Source organism: Pseudophryne corroboree, chromosome 5, assembly GCF_028390025.1.
Source record: "Pseudophryne corroboree isolate aPseCor3 chromosome 5, aPseCor3.hap2, whole genome shotgun sequence".
Classification (NCBI taxonomy): Eukaryota; Metazoa; Chordata; class Amphibia; order Anura; family Myobatrachidae; genus Pseudophryne; species Pseudophryne corroboree.
The window spans coordinates 33,562,210-33,583,256 of NC_086448.1; the positions used below are offsets into that span (position 1 = coordinate 33,562,210).

General features: G+C 47.4%; 1 long non-coding RNA gene across 1 annotated transcript in view; it reads right to left on the minus strand.

The window, feature by feature from the left end:
- Window positions 1–16,542: 16,542 nt before the first annotated feature.
- The window catches only part of LOC134928757 (uncharacterized), a 76,377-nt gene continuing 71,872 nt past the window's right edge, over window positions 16,543–21,047 (minus strand). Inside the window, exons 2-3 of the long non-coding RNA XR_010177987.1 lie at window positions 17,348–17,439; window positions 16,543–17,148 (exon numbers count right to left, since the gene is read on the minus strand). This is a non-coding gene — a long non-coding RNA (uncharacterized LOC134928757). The remainder of the gene's footprint in view (window positions 17,149–17,347; window positions 17,440–21,047) is intronic.

Here is a 21,047-nt window from a genome sequence, read left to right on the forward strand (position 1 = left end):
GCTCCCTACTCTCAGCATATAAGAGTACCAGCTCCCCACTCTCAGCATATAAGAGTACCAGCTCCCCACTCTCAGCATATAAGAGTACCAGCTCCCCACTCTCAGCATATGAGTACCAACTCCCTACTCTCAGCATATAAGAGTACCAGCTCCCCACTATCACCATATAAGAGTACCAGCACCCCACTCTCAGCATATAAGAGTACCAGCACCCCACTCTCAGCATATAAGAGTACCAGCACCCACTCTCAGCATATAAGAGTACCAGCACCCCGCTCTCAGCATATAAGAGTACCAGCTCCCCACTCTCAGCATATAAGAGTACCAGCTCCCCACTCTCAGCATATAAGAGTACCAGCTCCCCACTCTCAGCATATCAGAGTACCAGCTCCCCACTCTCAGCATATAAGAGTACCAGCTCCCCACTCTCAGCATATCAGAGTACCAGCTCCCCACTCTCAGCATATAAGAGTACCAGCTCCCCACTCTCAGCATATAAGAGTACTAGCACCCCACTCTCAGCATATGAGTACCAACTCCCTACTCTCAGCATATAAGAGTACCAGCTCCCCACTATCACCATATAAGAGTACCAGCACCCCACTCTCAGCATATAAGAGTACCAACTCCCTACTCTCAGCATATAAGAGTACCAGCTCCCCGCTCTCAGCATATAAGAGTACCAGCTCCCCGCTCTCAGCATATAAAAGTACCAGCTTCCACTCTCAGCATATAAGAGTACCAGCTCCCACTCTCAGCATATAAGAGTACCTGCTCCCCGCTCTCAGCATATAAGAGTACCAGCACCCACTCTCAGCATATAAGAGTACCAGCTCCACACGCTCAGTATAACAGTACCAGCTCTCCGCTCTCAGCATATAAGAGTACCAGCTCCCCACTCTCAGCATATCAGAGTACCAGCTCCCCACTCTCAGCATATAAGAGTACCAGCTCCCCACTCTCAGCATATAAGAGCACCAGCTCCCCACTCTCAGCATATAAGAGTACCAGCTCCCTACTCTCAGCATATGAGTACCAGCTCCCCACTCTCGGCATATAAGAGTACCAGCTCCCCACTCTCAGCATATAAGAGTACCAGCTCCCTACTCTCAGCATATGAGAGTACCAGCTCCCCACTCTCAGCATATAAGAGTACCAGCTCCCACTCTCAGCATATAAGAGGACCAGCTCCCCACTCTCAGCATATAAGAGTACCAGCTCCCCACTCTCAGCATATAAGAGTACCAGCACCCACTCTCAGCATATAAGAATACCAGCACCTAGCTCTCAACATATAAGAGTACCTGCTCCACACTCTCAGTATAACAGTACCAGCTCCCCGCCCTAAGCATATAAGAGTACCAGCTCCCCACTCTCAGCATATAAGAGTACTAGCTCCCTACTCTCAGCATATAAGAGTACCAGCTCCCCACTCTCAGCATATAAGAGTACCAGCTCCCTACTCTCAGCATATAAGAGTACCAGCTCCCCACTCTCAGCATATAAGAGTACCAGCTCCCTACTCTCAGCATATAAGAGTACCAGCTCCCTGCTCTCAGCATATAAGAGTACCAGCTCCACACTCTCAGTATAACAGTACCAGCTCTCCGCTCTCAGCATATAAGAGTACCAGCTCCCCACTCTCAGCATATCAGAGTACCAGCTCCCCACTCTCAGCATATAAGAGTACCAGCTCCCCACTCTCAGCATATAAGAGCACCTGCTCCCCACTCTCAGCATATAAGAGTACCAGCTCCCTACTCTCAGCATATGAGTACCAGCTCCCCACTCTCGGCATATAAGAGTACCAGCTCCCCACTCTCAGCATATAAGAGTACCAGCTCCCTACTCTCAGCATATGAGAGTACCAGCTCCCCACTCTCAGCATATAAGAGTACCAGCTCCCACTCTCAGCATATAAGAGGACCAGCTCCCCACTCTCAGCATATAAGAGTACCAGCTCCCCACTCTCAGCATATAAGAGTACCAGCACCCACTCTCAGCATATAAGAATACCAGCACCTAGCTCTCAACATATAAGAGTACCAGCTCCACACTCTCAGTATAACAGTACCAGCTCCCCGCCCTAAGCATATAAGAGTACCAGCTCCCCACTCTCAGCATATAAGAGTACTAGCTCCCTACTCTCAGCATATAAGAGTACCAGCTCCCCACTCTCAGCATATAAGAGTACCAGCTCCCTACTCTCAGCATATAAGAGTACCAGCTCCCCACTCTCAGCATATAAGAGTACCAGCTCCCTACTCTCAGCATATAAGAGTACCAGCTCCCTGCTCTCAGCATATAAGAGTACCAGCTCCACACTCTCAGTATAACAGTACCAGCTCCCCGCCCTAAGCATATAAGAGTACCAGCTCCCCACTCTCAGCATATAAGAGTACTAGCTCCCTACTCTCAGCATATAAGAGTACCAGCTCCCCACTCTCAGCATATAAGAGTACCAGCTCCCCACTCTCAGCATATAAGAGTACCAGCTCCCTACTCTCAGCATATGAGTACCAGCTCCCCACTCTCGGCATATAAGAGTACCAGCTCCCCACTCTCAGCATATAAGAGTACCAGCTCCCTACTCTCAGCATATGAGAGTACCAGCTCCCCACTCTCAGCATATAAGAGTACCAGCTCCCACTCTCAGCATATAAGAGGACCAGCTCCCCACTCTCAGCATATAAGAGTACCAGCTCCCCACTCTCAGCATATAAGAGTACCAGCACCCACTCTCAGCATATAAGAATACCAGCACCTAGCTCTCAACATATAAGAGTACCAGCTCCACACTCTCAGTATAACAGTACCAGCTCCCCGCCCTAAGCATATAAGAGTACCAGCTCCCCACTCTCAGCATATAAGAGTACTAGCTCCCTACTCTCAGCATATAAGAGTACCTGCTCCCCACTCTCAGCATATAAGAGTACCAGCTCCCTACTCTCAGCATATAAGAGTACCAGCTCCCCACTCTCAGCATATAAGAGTACCAGCTCCCTACTCTCAGCATATAAGAGTACCAGCTCCCTGCTCTCAGCATATAAGAGTACCAGCTCCCCACTCTCAGCATGTAAGAGTACCAGCTCCCTACTCTCAGCATATAAGAGTACCAGCTCCCCACTCTCAGCATATAAGAGTACCAGCTCCCCACTCTCAGCATATAAAAGTACCAGCTCCCCACTCTCAGCATATGAGTTCCAACTCCCTACTCTCAGCATATAAGAGTACCAGCTCCCCACTATCACCATATAAGAGTACCGGTCCAGCACCCCACTCTCAGCATATAAGAGTACCAGCTCCCCACTCTCAGCATATAAGAGTACCAGCACCCACTCTCAGCATATAAGAGTACCAGCACCCCGCTCTCAGCATATAAGAGTACCAGCTCCCCACTCTCAGCATATAAGAGTACCAGCTCCCCACTCTCAGCATATAAGAGTACCAGCTCCCCACTCTCAGCATATCAGAGTACCAGCTCCCCACTCTCAGCATATCAGAGTACCAGCTCCCCACTCTCAGCATATAAGAGTACCAGCTCCCTACTCTCAGCATATAAGAGTACCAGCTCCCCACTCTCAGCATATAAGAGTACCAGCTCCCTACTCTCAGCATATAAGAGTACCAGCTCCCTGCTCTCAGCATATAAGAGTACCAGCTCTCCACTCTCAGCATGTAAGAGTACCAGCTCCCTACTCTCAGCATATAAGAGTACCAGCTCCCCACTCTCAGCATATAAGAGTACCAGCTCCCCACTCTCAGCATATAAGAGTACCAGCTCCCCACTCTCAGCATATAAGAGTACCAGCTCCCCACTCTCAGCATATGAGTACCAACTCCCTACTCTCAGCATATAAGAGTACCAGCTCCCCACTATCACCATATAAGAGTACCAGCACCCCACTCTCAGCATATAAGAGTACCAGCTCCCCACTCTCAGCATATAAGAGTACCAGCTCCCCACTCTCAGCATATAAGAGTACCAGCTCCCCACTCTCAGCATATAAGAGTACCAGCTCCCCACTCTCAGCATATAAGAGTACCAGCATCTCATGCCCGGCCTGACGTTAGTCTGATGATGGATAGCCAGTACAGCAGAGAGTCAGGCTGAGGGCCGGGGAGCTCGGTAATAAATGAGGAGTGGGCAGCGGTACTGCGGACAGCACGGATGCAGTGATGTATGGGATGACAGGCTGTTAGCAATTGGTTCTCACATATGGAGCCATTTGTCAGGCTGCGGAGGAGAGGTGCAGCGAGTCGGTAACTCTTGCAGATTAACACATCTGTCAAACTCTCGTGCCAGCAGCCAGAGTCTCCTTCCCTCACGTACTCAGTGGCCACCGTCTCTGTAATGGACTCCGCATGGTGGAATGACATGGGAGACTGAGACATCACCTCTCTATGGGGTCTATTTATTAGGGGAAATAAAGGGCTGTGGTTCATAGGGTTGACAGTGTCTAGGTCGACCACTATTGGTCAACAGTAACTAGGTCGACAGGGTCTCTAGGTCGACATGGTCTATGTCGACAGGTCAAAAGGTCGACATGAGTTTTTAATGGGGGGGGGGGGGGGGGTTGTGTTGCTTTCTCCGTACAGTGACCGGGAACCCCAATTAGTGCACCATGCTTCAGGCAAGGTGATAAGATCCACTGGGTTTCTCTGGTAAAGCCTCTAGAAACCTAGATACCTAGGGCCAAATGTAATAGAGTGAGAGTTTCAGAAAGCGAGAGATTTGGTGAGGTTTTGTAATTTTTTTTTAAAGTGGCAATCATTTACACAGCAAAACCAGGTTGATCTTGCAGTGTAAATGATTGCCACTTTAAAAAAAATTGCAAAACTTTTCCAAATCTCTCACTTTCTGAAACTCTCACTCTATTACACTTGGCCCCAAGGATGGTGGTGGCAGAAGAGTCCCTGCTATCTACATCTCAGGATGGCGCTAACACAAGCATATACTTTTATGTGTAAAATACCGTATATACTCGAGTATAAGTCGACCCGAATATAAGCCGAGGCACCTAATTCTACCACAAAAACCTGGGAAAACTTATTGACTCGAGTATAAGCCTAGGGTGGGAAATGCAGCTCTAGCCGTACACAGCCCTCAGTGCCAGATATGCCCTCATACTGCCAGATATGCCCTCATACTGCCAGATATGCCCTCATACTGCCAGATATGCCCCCACAGTGCCAGATATGCCCCCACAATGCCAGATATGCCCCCACACTGCCAGATATGCCCCCACACTGCCAGATATGCCCCACAGTGCCTGATGTGCCAGATATGCCCTCATGCTGCCACATATGCCCCTCATGCTGCCACATATGCCCCCTCATGCTGCCAGATATGTCCCCTCATGATGCCACATATGCCCCCTCATGCTGCCAGATATGCCCCCTCATGCTGCCAGATATGTCCCCTCATGCTGCCAGATACGTCCCCTCATGCTGCCAGATATGTCCCCTCATGATGCCACATATGCCCCCTCATGCTGCCAGATATGCCCCCTCATGCTGCCAGATATGTCCCCTCATGCTGCCAGATATGCCCCCTCATGCTGCCAGATATGCCCCCTCATGCTGCCAGATATGCCCCCTCATGCTGCCAGATATGTCCCCTCATGATGCCACATATGCCCCCTCATGCTGCCAGATATGTCCCCTCATGCTGCCAGATATGTCCCCTCATGCTGCCAGATATGTCCCCTCATGCTGCCACATATACCCCCTCATGCTGCCAGATATGCTCCCTCCCCAAGTGCCAGGTATGCCCCACAGTGTTGTTACTTACCCCTCCGTCGTTCCCGCGCTGTCTTCTGGAGGGACACGAAGCACACAGCGCGCGGCTCTCCTGTGTCCCTCCTGAATCTTCGGCGGCCGCGGCAGGTCTATTAAAGGAAGTGCCGGTTCGTGATCAGAGGTCACGAACGGGTACTTCCTGTAATAGAACCGCCGCTGCTGCCGCCGGAGATGCAGGAGGGACACAGGAGAGCCGCGCGCTGTGCGCTCCGTGTCCCTCCTTCACACTGCTCTGCCTCTGCCTGTCACTGACTCGAGTATAAGCCGAGGTGGCTTTTTCAGCACAAAAAAAAGTGCTGAAAAGTCGGCTTATACTCGAGTATATACGGTATGTATCGTAATATTTGTCATTTATATTTATATTCTAGTTATTTTTTTGGTTTTTATCCACTAAGTGGAACGGGAAGCCGGACAAGCCGGATTACGTGCCATGTAACTGGCCAGGCAAAGATGGGAATAATCCCTTAGTGTTCCAGGATAGTATCACTCAGTCGCACCTAGTGATATTGTATGAATAGAGTATATTATGGTGATAGGTTATTTCTGTTGCCAGTGCCACATGTTGCTGAATAGGCTCGTGTGTAAACTCTGGATGTAGTTGGCATCCAAGCTTTCAGGATGCCGGCAGACGGAAGACCTGCTCCGGAAATCCCAACATCTGTCAGAATACCAACGTCGGAATCCCGACAGCCGACATCCCAAACATAAGTATCAGGGGAGGGTTAGGCTGTGGGAGGGGAGATTATGGTCAGGCTGCAGGAGGATTTGGGTTAGGATGCAGGAGGAGAGGGTTAGGCTGCGAAAAGGGAGGTTAGGGTTAGGCTGCTGGAAGGTTGGGTTAGGTTGTGAGTGGGGAGGTTAGGGTTAGGCTGCTGGAAGGTTGGGTTAGGTTGTGAGTGGGGAGGTTAGGGTTAGGCTGCTGGAAGGTTCGGTTAGGGACGGGTTAGGTTGTGAGTGGGGAGGTTAGGGTTAGGCTGCTGGAAGGTTGGGTTAGGGACGGGTTAGGTTGTGAGTGGGGAGGTTAGGGTTAGGCTGCTGGAAGGTTGGGTTAGGGACGGGTTAGGTTGTGAGTGGGGAGGTTAGGGTTAGGCTGCTGAAAGGTTGGGTTAGGTTGTGAGTGGGGAGGTTAGGCTGCTAGAGGGTTGGGTTAGGGTTAGGTTGTGAGTGGGGAGGTTAGGGTTAGGCTGCGGGTAGGGAGGTTAGGGTTAGGCTGCGAAAAGGGAGGTTAGGGTTAGGCTGCGGGTAGGGAGGTTAGGGTTAGGCTGCGGGTAGGGGGGTTAGGGTTAGGCTGCTGGAGGGTTGGGTTAGGGTTAGGTTGTGAGTGGGGAGGTTAGGGTTAGACTGCTGGAGGGTTGGGTTAGGGTTAGGTTGTGAGTGGGGAGGTTAGGGTTAGGCTGCGGGATGGGAAGTTAGGGTCTGCGGGAAAGGAGGGTTAGGGATAGGTTGTGGGAGGAGAGGTTAGGGTTAGGATGCGGGAGGGAAGAGTTAGGGTTAGGCTGTGTTAGGGGAGATTAGGGTTAGGCTGAGGTGGGAGGGAGGGTTAGGCTGCAGGAGGGGAGAGTTAGGATTAGGCTTCGGGAGGGTTAGGCTGTGTGTGGGGAGGGTAATGGTTAGGCTGCGGGTAGGGAGGGTTAGGCTGCAGGTAGGGAGGTTAGAGTTAGGCTGCGGGAGCGTTAGGGTTAGGCTGCGGGAAGGGAGGGTTAGGCTGCAGGTAGGGAGGTTAGAGTTAGGCTGCGGGAGCGTTAGGGTTAGGCTGCGGGAAGGGAGGTTAGGGTTAGGCTGCGGGTAGGGAGGGTTAGGCTGCAGGTAGGGAGGTTAGAGTTAGGCTGCGGGAGCGTTAGGGTTAGGCTGCGGGAAGGGAGGTTAGGGTTAGGCTGCGGGTAGGGAGGGTTAGGCTGCAGGTAGGGAGGTTAGAGTTAGGCTGCGGGAGCGTTAGGGTTAGGCTGCGGGAGGGAAGGTTAGGGTTGGGCTGCAGGAGGTAGGCATGACCTTTGCAATTTCTGTCATTCTTGGGGCATGGAAAGTGCTGCGGGAGCTGCTGCACATGCCCCGAGTCCCTCTGTCCAATGAATAGACGCTGCATGCTTGTGCATGGCATCTATTCACCATTTTCTGTAAGCAGAGCAGCAGGTGAGAGGGGGCCTCCCAATCCCTCACTGCGGGACACTGCGGCCTGTGGGTGCAGGACAGTGCCCGAAAAGTATGAATGTCCCACCAAAATTGGCACAGATGGGAGGTGTGAATACTTGCTTTCCCTCCAGAGAGATTTTGAATAGGAGATACTGATTGTAGAAGCACAGCTGGGAAAACTGAGATAAAAAACAAAAAACAAAACCAAGATGCATGCTTAGCAGTTACTGAACTTGCTATTTAAAGACAATAAATAATAAATAGTCTACTGAATGTGGGGTCACAGCTTCAAAAAGTATATTACAGTAGTGCAGCTTCCGATGTTGATAACATTTCAAATAAGTGATAAAAGCCCAGCAATGGCACTGTGGCCCCTAGTTCCCCTAACCGTGGGAACCAGATGGGCATTCTAGCTCAATTGCTTATCTATGAGCCGTGGTGATGTCAGAGCTGAGTACCCCATACGGTGTGACCGGCACTGCCCAGCGGCTCTAAACAAATACTAAACCAGGAATGCGGTCAGTGTACTAGCGCAATTATACTGTACCTGCTCCAATCTGCATCTTGTCCTATCATGAAACTACAGCTCTGTGCAAAAGTTTTAGGCAGGTGTGGTAAACTAAAAATGCTGCAAAGTAAGAATGCTTTCAAAAATAGAAGCGTTAATAGTTTATTTTTTTATCTATTAAACAAAATGCAAAGTGAATGAACAGAAGAGAAATCTAAATCAAACCAATATTTGGAGTGACCACACTTCGACTTCAAAACAGCATCAATTCTTCTAGGTACACTTGCACACAGTTTTTGAAGGATCTCAGCAGGGAGATTGTTCCAAACCTCTTGGCGAACTAACCACAGATCTTCTATGGATATAGGGGGTCATTCCTAGTTGATCGCTCGCTAGCTGTTTTTAGCAGCCGTGCAAAAGCTATGCCGCCGCCCACTGGGAGTGTATTTCAGCTTAGCAGAAGTGTGAACGCCTGTGCAGCCGAGATCTGCAAAAACAGTTTGTTCAGTTTCTGAGTAGCTCTGAACCTACTCAGCGCTTGCGATCACTTCAGCCTAATCGTGTCCGGATTTGATGTCATACACCCGCCCAGCCACGCCTGCATTTTTTCAGATACGCCTGTATTTTTACAAACACTCCCTGAAAACAGTCAGTTGACACCCAGAAACGCCCCCTTCATGTCAATCTTTTTGCGCCCGTCAGTGCGACTGAAAACTTCGCTACAACCTGTGCACAACCACAACGGGCATTGTACCCGTACGTCGCGCGTGCGCATTGCGCCCCATACGCATGCGCAGAAATGCCGATTTTTTTAGCCTGATCACTGCGCTGCAAACAATGGCAGCTAGCGATCAACTCGGAATGACCCCCCATAGGCTTGCTCATATCCATCTGTCTCTTCTTATAATCCCAGGACAGCCTCGATGATGTTGAGATCAGGGCTCTTTGGGGGCCATATCATCACTGGTTAATTCTCCAAGATGTCTGGAACCTCACTGACGAGTTTCTTTAAGAACTATGTGCAAGTGTACCTAGAACAATCAACGCTAGGGTTAATTTTGTTGGGAGCCAATTAACCTACTAGTATATTTTGGAGTGTGGGAGGAAACCGGAGTACCCAGAGGAAACCCACGCAAGTATGGGGAGAATGTACAAACTACACACAGTTAGGGCCATGGTGGGAATCGAACCCATGACCTCAGTGCTGTGAGGGAGTAATGCTAACCATTACACCATCCGTGCTGCCCATTGATTTGATTTAGATCTCTCTTCTGTTCATTCACTTTGCATTTTGGTAATTTATAAAAAAACATAACTATTAACGCTTCTATTTTTGTAAACATTCTTACTGTGCAGCATTTTTCCCCACAACTGCCTAAAACTTTTGCACAGTACTTTATAGGTACATTACCTGAAATGCTTAAACTCTTTTAATTTCCCTGCCTAGTTTTACAGCATTTTGCAGCAGCCAACTTCTCTCTGTTCCACAAGTCTACGGAAAAAATGGAAGATTCCAGGGTTCATGTGGAAAATTCCCAGAGAAATACGACGTATATCAATTTGGGAGTTGATGGGTGGGGATTTAGGGTAACTGCGTCTTACACATGATAAATATGTATCACACAATAGCTGTGACAGAAAGTGAGGTCACAATTTATTTTGCACAGGCCGGGAAACTCTCAGGAGAGAGAATTAATTGGAGATATGTTGCCGAATAAATCACAGGAGACGTTTTCAACGGTAAATGCTGCAGCGCGTACAACAGGGGAGAAAGCACGGAATCAAATCTGTGAATGTACAGGCTGTACGCAGTCTAGATATGAGAGGGAAGATTATGAGCTGGTGGCCTGACGCGGTGTTATGATTTGCGCAAAGCGAGACAGATTTTAAAGGGACACATTACAGGAATGAACTCAGGTTCCTGCATACTCTATGTATACTGATTACAGTAACGGCGCAGCTGATAACGCTCTTTCCCCTTGATAAAAAAAATCACTTATTGGCGCAGTTTGTTGAGAATATCTCTTGGTAGCCATTGGTCCAGAGCGGTTAGTGTTATATGCCTGAACGTGATATGCGGAAACCCACTAGTAAAAAATGACAAACGCACAATTTTCCATCCGGAACATCAATGAGAAATTCTGCAGAACAGTTTCGAATATTTGCGCTTTAGAAATTTCCGTAGGAAACACTGGAGTTCCACTCCTATCTTTTATTCCACATGAAAAAAAATAACTAGATATGTATAGTTTTTTGTAGACAGAGAATATGCACTGAGTGATGACATCACATGGCGGTCGGGGGTTAAACAGACTCTCAGTTAATACATGAAAAGAGAGGGGGTATGTGTGTGTATGTGGGGGATGGGAAGAGGGGCAGGTTGAACCGGTGTTTGTTACCTTACTGTCAGATTTGACTTTATTGGCGGTTACATTTCAGTTTGTGCGGTCGTATTGCGTTACTGTTTATAGCGCGTATTCTGTTACATTGCCCCCTAGATAATATTCTCATTCACATACTTTTCCCGTGATTCATTAGCAGTGTTGAGTAGCGGATTACAGGCCCCATAACGTAATGCATGTTTGAAATGTCCATCCATCGTACGGGGCATAACTCTGCTAAGTGATATAACAGAACAGTTCTTTAATTAGTGCATAGAACAGGCCTGGTGCTGATTGCTGCTTGCCGGCTGATGTGGAACTACAATTTCCAGCATGCCCTTCAGCTTGTTTTCAGTTTGTTGCTTTGTTGCAGCGGCCTTTCTCCTGTGCTTTTCAGCCATGTCCTTATATAATCAGTAATAGTTTTTTCTTTTGCTGACCTTGAATGTGATACATCTCCGCACCCTGGGTATAATCTCGCCCACGTACCAAGTATTTGTCAATTCCAGAGGGTTAAAAAATAAACAGCTCCGTCTAATGATATAAACCTGATACACTCCTAGGGCCATGTATGCGGGACACCGACCGCCAGAAGAGCAACAAATGACCCCTCATTTCAGTAATATAAAGACAACACTAATAATAGCTTACCATTCCCACATTCAAAAACCCCAAAGAGTCCTCAGGTCCACATTTACCCCCACGTGTACCCCTCAGACCTTCCCACATGCCCCGTTGAGCACCTGTGTACACTCACAGATAATCCAGTAACCTCATTTCTCTAACTTCAGTAAGTCTTATGTACAAATGTTAATAATGACAGCTTAGTACATACCTCCTAAATGAAGTGGGACAGCACCTATTTCGGTTGGAGGGTACTAGTAACTAGCTATGCCTCACTCGCTCCACCAGGCCAGAAGAGAAACTCAGTCCCATGGTACTTTGTAATAACAACCCCCCCCCCCACCCCCCCACACCCCCTCCCAAGCCCTCAACACAGACAGTGCTGCCCCAGAGGAAATAATGTCACTGTAATATACAATTAATGTGGCTTTATAACAAATGTATCCATGGAATTGATTGGTATAATAATGGTAATGTGACACTATATATATATATATATGTTTATATACTGTATGTATATATATACATATAATTCAGACTTCAATGCCCGCTTGCCATCAATCATTTAGTAATTTGCCCTGTTGCATACTGGCATGTAGGGGGTAAGCAGGGAAATGGGGGGCCGCACCACAGGCCCAGACATACAGTATCTAGCTGCGCCCAGTGGTGCAGAGAGGGGGTCGGGTACAAAGTACCGTTCCTCTCTAAGGCATTGGGATTAGCAGGGGGGTGGCACATGTGTCCTCCAGTATTGGGGGTCTGAGCTCTCAGCAGCCATTATGTCAGTGACGTGTAATAAACACAATAGGGCTGACGCGGGGCCCGACGCACATCGATGTGTGCGGGGTGTATCTTGCTTGTTTTTGTTCTGCACACGATCTAGACCTAAGAGTGTGCAAATATAGGCCTTACACAGTCATAAGCAACTGTATGTGTGTCCACTGTAGGGGTGTCACCTGAGGCCCAGATTTATCAAATCTTGGAAAGTGATAAATTGCACTGTGATAAAGTACTAGCCAATCGTGCTCTAGTGCTCATTTTCCTGGATGCTGGCTGGAGAGGAGGGGGCCCGGCGGACAGACACTGCACACAGGCCCCCTCCAGTCTGAATACGTCCCTGTCTTCAGCTCACACCCGGAAGAGAACCATTACTGCTGATCCACCACATTCAGTTTATTGCATCAATAGAAAAAATATTGTTGCAATTCATCGATAATGTTTACTGGGGCATATGAGGGATTCTATTCTCCCCAGCGATATCAGCTGAGCGATAGCAATAAGAGGACGATTAACGTTTTACCAGCCGGTCCCGGCGCATTCTGCATATATGCGCAGTGGAGGTAGAAACCCCTTACTTGGGCTTCCAATCCCACATTGGTGGAAACTTAGGACCTAATTCAGACCTCAGCCGCCGCCCATAGACAGTGAAAACCCGCCGTGTGTAAGTGTGCGAATGCACGTGTACGCCGCGTAAAAACCTTGCCAGACAGCGGACATCTGCAAATCCGTTCGCAACTCACTCACCATCGAATGATTTTTCCAGTCTGTGCGTAGCCCAGGACTTACTCCTATAGTGCAATACACACAGGCTGATCGGGGCCGGAGCTGATGTCAGACACCCTACCTGAAAACGCTTGGGGACGCCTGAGTTTTTCCTGACACTCCCAGAAAACGGCCCGTTACCAACCCCAAACGTCCGCTTCCTGTCAATCACCTTGCGTAAGCCTAGCGATCGGAATTTTCACACCATTCTGTCACTGTTTCCCCGGTGCCTGCGCATTGCGGTGCATACACATGCGCAGTCATTCGATAATCGGCCGCGGTGAAAATTCACACAACAGCAAGGTCCGAACTGGGCCCTTAATCCGTAAAGAAAAATATAGAGAAGTAAAAATTTTAAAAAATATATAGATTTACTTTTGAAAAAAAAATTGTTTTTCTTTTATAACAAAGTATTACCTCCTTGTACTGACTGACGGCTGTCGCCATCCTGAGAAGGCCATTGTTATGTGGAGATTGCCGCTGTCCAATACGTTCCCCATTTCTTGGCAGTATGCCGCACTGTTACTCCCCTCTTAGTGGCCGACTGAATGGGATACAAGTTACCGTGTGGGCCGTTCCACCCTGTGAAGTGCCGGAGAGTGCAATTAAATGATTGCGTCTGAAAATAATGGCTTCATTGACCCGTTTTTGGCTCACGCCTCCTAATTTCCGGAGGCACCAGTGCCTTGCGATAGTAGCGTCTGGTTAGTGTTAGCCCCCTCACTTTGTCCAAAGGCTTGCAATTTAATCAGTACGACAGGAGACAGCTGTAAAATCCTAGCACATTACCACTCCTGCATTATTAATGGTGGCTTTCTCATCCATATTCCTGCATTAATCCTCCATTTGTCTGTATGTTAATCCAGCCTGGAGTCAAGCGCGGTTGACAGGTAAAATGTCCGGTTGTTTGTGTTTATTTACTTAAATAACATATTTGGCAACGGTTCAGCTGATTAAAGTGAGTTGTTCGCGGTGAACAAAGTACTGTTTAAATAACTCATAACTATTTCTTGAGCACCTACTTAGAGTCTTGTAATACAATTTGGCACGGAGCGCCGGTGGCCATTTTCATAATGTGTTTTTTATACTGACGGCTTAGGTCATATGCATGTCAGCTGAGGCTTTAAACGACGTGACGGATCTCATCCTACAGCCTGAGAGCAGTTGCAGTTCCGCGTGAAGCCTCACCAACTTACTGGCAGCACGAGGCAAGGGAGAGATTGCCAGGACAATCCATGCCAATGGAATCAATGCCTGAAGACAATATTAGGAATTGTGGGGCTGAGGCACAGCTGGGTGGAAAATGGGCATAAGTTTCTCCTTAAGAAGTGCACGAAAAAATGATGAAACCAGTCAGAAATGCCCACTGGGCAGCTGCCGGAAGACAATCTTCCAGCAGCCGCCAATCTCAGAGGGACCTTCTGGCCCCTCTTCACCCTTGTATCTGATAAAGAGGAGAAAGATAAAGTCCCAACCAATCAGCTCCCAACTGCCATGTTGCAGACTGTGTTTGAAAAATGACAGGTAGGAGCTGATTGGTTGCTATTTTATCTCTCTCCACTTTATCTCTAAGACTTAGTACATCTGTGCCCCAGTGTCTGCTGTTCAGCCAATCACTGCTCATCAAGCAGCCTGGCGGCACCTCCATCCCGCAGCTGCAGACAGGGAAATGTAAATCCAGTAGTCCTCAGCCTCCCAGTGTATACCCGGCAGCTGCAGAGAGGAGCGGCCACTAGGGAGAAGTAAAGCCGCGAGTTGTGATGTTCGATCGTCATGGAGTTTTTCCTTTTACCTTCTTTGATATATCGGAGATCAATGTGTATAAAAATAAATATTAATATTATTTCTGATTCTATGTATCCTTTTGGTTACGACGATTCCTCGTGGGTCAAGATATCGGACTGACGGTTAGGGACGGTTAAGTAGTTTAAAAGTGTAAAGTTCTATCCATGCGCAGTACACCACAAATACTGTATTTCTGTGTTATTGTATACTGTGTTACACAGAGAAAAGTTGTTTTGTTTTTTATAAAATAAGGTTAGATAAGTTTTAAATAGAATGTTCTTGACTTAATTTAATTCTAAAATAAATGACAATTTCTGAGCGGTTTTGGAAAAAAACAAACATATTAGCCAGTTAAGTGGTTACGCCCGCATATATTGATTAAACACACTCCCACAAGAGGGGTGATTCCGAGTTGTTTGCCCGCTAGCTGCTTTTAGCAGCATTGCACACGCTAGGCTGCCGCCCTCTGGGAGTGTATCTTATCTTAGCAGAATTGCGAATAGAAATTTCTTAGCAGTTTCTGAGTAGCTCGAGACTTACTCACAAATAGCGATCATTTCAGTCAGTTTCGTTCCTGGTTTGACGTCACAAACACGCCCAGCGTTCAGCCAGCCACTCCCCCGTTTCTCCAGACACTCCCGCGTTTTTCCTTGGCACGCCTGCGTTTTTCCGCACTCTCCCAGAAAACGGACAGTTTCCGCCCAGAAACACCCACTTCCTGTCAATCACACTACGATCACTTCAACGATGAAAATTCTTCGTTCGGACGTGAGTAAATCTACTAAGTTTTGAGCTAAAATACTAACCGCATGCGCACTGCGAACTATGTGTATGCGCATTTTTGCCTTAATCGCTCCGTTGCGAAAATCGGCAACGAGCGAACAACTCGGAATGACCCCCAAAAATCATAATCTAAGCCCATGTGACCATGAAAGCACCAGTCAGTATCAGCAGTAGTTAGCAAACAGCCAATTATAATCAGTTTAATAGTGGAACTGTCATCTTCCCCAGAATGCACCTTTCTCTGACCAACCAAAAATAATGTGACTTTTATAGAGGTACAGTATATGTGTTTTTTCCACTGCCTGCATATGTTCGCAGTTGTGCAAATACAACCCTGCATGGGCGCATACTGTATGCCCACTGTACTGGGTATGCAAAGCGCCAATTCATGCAAGTATAAGTGCACAAATCAAGTGCGGAATGCCGTTGTGTGATGCAAAAGCCAGCGCTTTCCTAACCCATCCACCTCTGGGCTCAGGACAAAACTTGACTCCGGCAGCGCTAAATAATGCAGTTTTTCCCTTTGTTACCGTCGTTCTATTTCAGGACAATTGGCTAAGTGATAATTGCTCCCCTTCCGCCTTATCCATACACACAAATATATATCTCCTCTAACAAACCCACATTTGTATGAAATGATTGTGCTGACATCACCGCGCTTCCAGTAACCCAGACCAGTAATTAGAAATCTTATCAGGAATTTCTCAATTGATTTGCAAATCAGACCTTACTCCTGCATCACAATTTATCTCTTCTGTGGCCAAATGAAGCTTCTGCTAAAATATTACGGGTTCTGTACCTCCAGCAGAAAACAGTTTTATATATATTAAATTCCCTGCGAGGTGACTGGAGAGGAAGCGGAATGTGGCTTAAAGTCCTTCAGTATTGATCTAGGAAGCGCGGTGAGGTCAGGAGCCGCTTGTCAGGAAGGCTCTGCGCTCGTAACCGTACGGTTGGGGGGGAAAGAGGGAAGAAAAAGGCATGAAAGACATAAAATACACTTTTATGTTCATCTAAGTGACTTTAGTAATTCCTTTCTCCCCCTCGGGGAACATTCTCTGGTTCTGTGCGCACATTTCCTGCTCTAACCAGATGTATCCGCGCAAGATTGCTTATAATAAGGCTCCATGTTACAGGCATTGATCCAAGATGTACAATGTAACACACGGGTCACCATGACAGTCTCCTCTAGATTGGGCCGAGCTGTCCCGGTATAGGGGCCGTCCCGGAAAAAGTGCTGCCATTAGGCCTTTGTTCCAGTATGGCGGCAGTTGGGAGATACTCGCCCTAAGTGATTCCACTTCTATGTCGTGAATACTGGCGGTACTGAAGGGGTGATTTTGTAGTAACGGGGCCTGGGGGGCGGTCCGGTTCTTCCGAAGTGAAGGTAGTAGGGACTCACCCAAAGTAAAGTGGCCACTCCCCCACTTGTGTCAACACGTCATTTTCTCCGGTGCCCTCGGTCCGAAGCCTCCATCATGAATATTGTGAGGTATCTGAGTAGGGGGAGTGTTCTCAGGCCTTATAAAGAAGACGAATGGAGGTGTAGAACATAGTAGTAGAACTAGAAACCCATCATTTTTCTATCACAGCCTATAAAATGACAGAAGTTGATTGGTTGGTACCTTGGGGGCAAGTTTATCCAAGATCGGAGAGAGATAAAGTACCAGATAACCAGCTCCTGTCATTTTTCAAACACAGCCTGTAATATGACAGGCCGGAGCTGATTGGCTGGTACTTTATCTCCGTCCACTTTATTTCCATCCAAGGCTTAGTAAATAGACCCCTTTACCTCTCTCCGCTTTATCTCTCTCCGGGATTTGATAAATCTGTGCCTTTTTCTCTCTCCAAGATTTGTTAATCCCCCTCATAGAGTTGTGTGCACTGCAAGTAAAGGAAAATGGGAGTTATTCAGAGTTGTAAGCAAACCAAAAAAGTTAGCAATTGGGCATAACCATGTGCAGTGCAGGTGGGGCAGATGTAACATGTGCAGAGAGAGTTAGATTTGGGTGGGTTATTTTGTTTCTGTGCAGGGTAAATAGTGGCTGCCTTATTTTTACACAGCAATTTAGATTTCAGTTTGAACACCCCCCACCCAAATCTAACTCTCTCTGCACATGTTACATCTGCCCCTCTTGCAGTGCAGCATGGTTTTGCCCAGTTGCTTACTTTTTTGATTTTCTAACAAACCTGAACAAGTCTCTAGGATCAGAAGCCCTGGATCCCCCCCCCTCCCCCCCGCCCCCCATGACTAATTATGCAATTGTAAGTTTTCAGTTAGCTAAATTGGCCCAGTATTTGCGCATCATTATTTGGGTGAAATTCTGCCATTCTGCAAAGTACAAAATACTGGGTTAAGATGTGGGACAGGTATACGGGGATGCTATATGGATGGAACAAGTGTTTTAAACTTTGCACATATGGGGGGGGGGGGGGGGTCATTCCAACCCATTCGCACGCAGCGGTTCTTCGCTGCAGTGCGAACGGGCCGAAAATGCACATGCGCGGCAGACGTAATGTGCATGCGCGTCGTTGCCTGGCGATGATCGTCGCCGGGCAACGCCGCCACCAGCGACAAATGGACAGGAAGATGGACAGGCGGGAGGCGGGCGGATACTCACCGTTTCCAGCTGTTTTCAGGGAGTGGTAAGAAAAACGCAGGCGTGTCCAGGCGAATGGAGGGCGGATGTTTGACGTCAAAGCCGTGACCTCCATCGCTGGATCCGTCGCACAGGGTAAGTATGTCCAGGGCTGGTCTTGTTTAGTGTGAAACTTTTTTAGCATGGCAGGGCTGCACAAGCGATCGCAGCCCTGCTATGCTAAAATACACTCCCCCCATAGGCGGAGATTAGTTGATCGCACCAGCAGCAAAAAGTTGCTTGGTGCGATCAACTCGGAATGAGGGCCTTGATTCATAAGTGGCCTCAAATTGCCCCACAATCAACTCTTTTTTTTACATTTATGTGAATCCCAAATCTCAGTATTTATATAAACAAAAACATTTGCTTTATATAATTTTATAAATTTTTCTTTAAAAAATAAATGCAATAATCAGTCATTTTAAAAGCTCCAAATATATTCTTTGAGACAGGAATATACATCTATACTGTCTGCTACCCAATATTTATTTAAGGGCATTTTGTACGGTACAGGCTGACTTCCACATGGGGTTTTTTTCCAGAAAAATTATCGCGGCCATTTTTTTCAATTGAATATCACGAGAATTGGGAGCGCGCATTGCTGCGTGAATTAGAAATTGGGATAACCGTGTCAAGTTTTGCGGGAAAAATCTTGCGTTCAATTGTATATGGCCCATAAAATGCAATGACAGCGAAAGTTAGAAAAACAACATGAGATGAGAATTACAGCCACATTATAGAGAACCCAGCAGCAGCAGCAGGAGCGCGGGGGGTGGGTACTAATTACCCGGACTTGTTGGAGAGGCCCAGACCAGCCATCCCCCTGCCTTTCCTGTCAATCAGGGCAGCAGCATCTCTCCTGCTGTGTGCTGGGCTGCGGTGGATCCAGTTCGCCAAAACGCCTGTCAGTCACTGGGTTATCAGCAGGTCACCTGATCAGTCCCATGATCTAACGCTTTATAATTAGGCACAAGGCAAACACTTTGCCCCAAATGTAATGAGCTGATACCGGCGAATCAACTGCTACATTTACAGAAATTCGCTTTAAGGCAAAGGGGTCATTCCGAGTTGATCGCTCGCTAGCAGTTTTTAGCAGCCGTGCAAACACTATGCCGCCACCCACTGGGAGTGTATTTTAGCTTTGCAGAAGTGCGAATGAAAGGATTGCAGAGCGGCGGCAAAGTTTTTTTGTGCAGCTTTAGAGTAGCTCAAAACCTACTCAGCGCTTGCGATCACTTCAGACAGTTTAGTTCCTGTTTTGATGTCACAAACACGCCCTGCGTTCGGCCAGCCACGCCTGCATTGTTCCTGGCATGCCTGCGTTTTTCCTGGCACGCCTGCTTTTTTTTTGCGAACACTCCCTGAAAACGGTCAGTTGACACCCAGAAACGCCCACTTCCTGTCAATCCCTCTGCGGCCAGCAGTGCGACTAAAAAGCGTCGCTAGACCTTGTGTGAAACGACATCTTTCTTTGTACTTTAATGTCGCGCGTGCGCATTGTGCCGCATACACATGCGCAGAAGTGCCTTTTTTTTGCCTCATCGCGGCACAGCGAATGAAAGCAGCTAGCGATCAATTCAGAATGACCCCCAAAATCAGGTTGTTTTGTCTTAAAACCAATTGTCGCTATAAATCTTGCCGATGTATTGTCGGAATCATATAAATATACATATTTATTGATTAACAATTCTTAATTTCCAGTAGTTCCTTTGTGTTTTCGAACGTCCTGGATTATCGTCATTAAGAGTTTGATGCCGCGTTAGGTACATTACAGTGAAATCACTTAGCAATCATTGACCACCCCCCCACCCCCACCCAAAGCCAGACAGCATCTGTTCCTGCATACACCGAAGACTTCTGATGATGTCATCAATACTGCCGGTGCCCCCCCCCCCCCCCCCCCCCCTACAGTTATTGCAGTAATACACCCATGGGAGAGCAGGGGTTAAAGAGGTTCTGTCGCGCTGGGAATTTCATCATAAACTCTATGAATCCAGTAAAACTGCTCACATGCAGAAACGTATTGATCCTGACCTGGACGCCATGTATGTAATGCTCCGGGGATTCTATCCACATTTGGAAATTAATTAGATAATTGATTTTGATTACACTTGAAGCTGGAAGCGGAGTGTTGTGGGGAGGTCGTAACCCGCGGTTCGCTTCCCCAGAGTGACTGGTAAGACCACTCCTCAATTGATCTGCAAATTTGGCGATGACCTCTGAGGTACGTATGACGGAAAAGACAAATCAAAGCTCTCGTTAACTCGGGGGAAGAAAGTCGTCAACTTCAAAAACAGGGTTTTCATTTCTCGGTGTGGGGAATTTGTGGGTACAGGAGATGGGGCTCGGGGTAGCACAGACGGTTATGTGGTGTCTAAGGGCGGGATGTACTAAAGGTAAAATGCGTCCAAAACCCCCAAAACTGCCGTTTTCAGACTTTGGACGCATTTCCCATATGTACTAAGCTCTTATCAGCAGGTGCCACATCACGGAAGCGAGCTTAGTGTATCCTGCCCTAGAGATAAGTAAAGCTGCGGGAAATGTTTTCATAAACCAATTGCCGCAGAATAGGCCATTGCACAGATGTGTAAAGCTCCAGCGATTAAACCTTCCAGCTTCGCTATTCATAGAACTAGGATAATGACGGACAATTCATTCTGTTGTGTTCACTTCCGCGGGTAACGGCAGGTTCAATTCCGCCGGCGAATTGTGAGAAATGTCATATTCCGGTGAGTGAAAAGTTACTTCTATAAAACAATTATTAACAATAATCCAAGTACATCTTATAACGTGTCTTTTAACAAAAAATACATTGTATAATATTTAGCAAACGGCTAATTAGCAATGCAGATT